Here is a 980-nt window from a genome sequence, read left to right as displayed (position 1 = left end):
GTGTTAATGAACGGGTGGGGGATCTGCAGGATCAGTGAGGGTGTAACCGAGTCCGATGCAGTACTGAGCATTCCCGGAACAGCCTGGATGGTGGGACGTCGAGAGGTGAGTGGGATTGGGTGACCTGTGTGAATGGGGAGCTGCGGTGGCTCAAGTGGTTAAGACGCTGAACTGCAGGCTGTGGAAGGTCGGTCGTTCAGCAGTTCGAGACCCGAGTGTGCCGCATGACGGAGTGAGCTCCCGTCTCTAGTTCCAGCTCCTGCCAGCCTAGCAGTTCGAAAGCAAGAAATTGCAAGGAGATCAATAGGCACCACTTTATTACTGAGGGAGCTGGCTTTGGGCTGCAGTCTCCCAAAGCCTAGTCTCCTTTGCCTCGAAGATTCCACAAGCTGACTCTTTGTTTAGTTGCTAGATTCGAGTCAAGTTGCTGGATTCAAGACCAGCAAGATTTTGGGGGTATAAGCATTCAAACATCGAAGCTTCATCCGATACGAGTTGGAATGGGCATATAACTCTCAGACGCTTATGCCTCTCGTATCTCGTTGGTCCACTGAACTTGAATTTAGCTCTTCTGCAGACGATTTGGCTCCCCCCTGAAAGCTGTTTGGCTGTTTTAGACAGCTCTCATTTTGTATTGGCGAAATCTTTCAACCTCATTGCTTTATTTCACATTATAGGCCACTAAGAAGGCTTGTATTGACAGGGGAGTTAGTGTTGAAGGGTTTCCTAAAAACTCTGCATTATTTTAAAGGCCTCTCAAAGCGGGCGTTGTGACAGCTGATGTGGCTTTACCCCTAAATGCTTTTTAGGACTAGTCGTTCATTCCTTCTTGCCTCTCTTTTCATGCTCGGGTCTTTCTGTTTTCCTCTTTTTCTCCTAGGATTCCAGCATCTGGTTGAAAAGATGGGTGGCTCAGAGAGCAGCTTGTACCAGAAGCACCTCTCAAGGTTTCTCCCAGATGAGCTTGTGGACATCAATAG

The sequence above is a fragment of the Gekko japonicus genome, unplaced genomic scaffold (assembly GCF_001447785.1).
Source record: "Gekko japonicus isolate JY-2015 unplaced genomic scaffold, Gekko_japonicus_V1.1 scaffold1958, whole genome shotgun sequence".
In the NCBI taxonomy this organism is placed as follows: domain Eukaryota; kingdom Metazoa; phylum Chordata; class Lepidosauria; order Squamata; family Gekkonidae; genus Gekko; species Gekko japonicus.
This window is presented reverse-complemented; position numbering follows the sequence as displayed.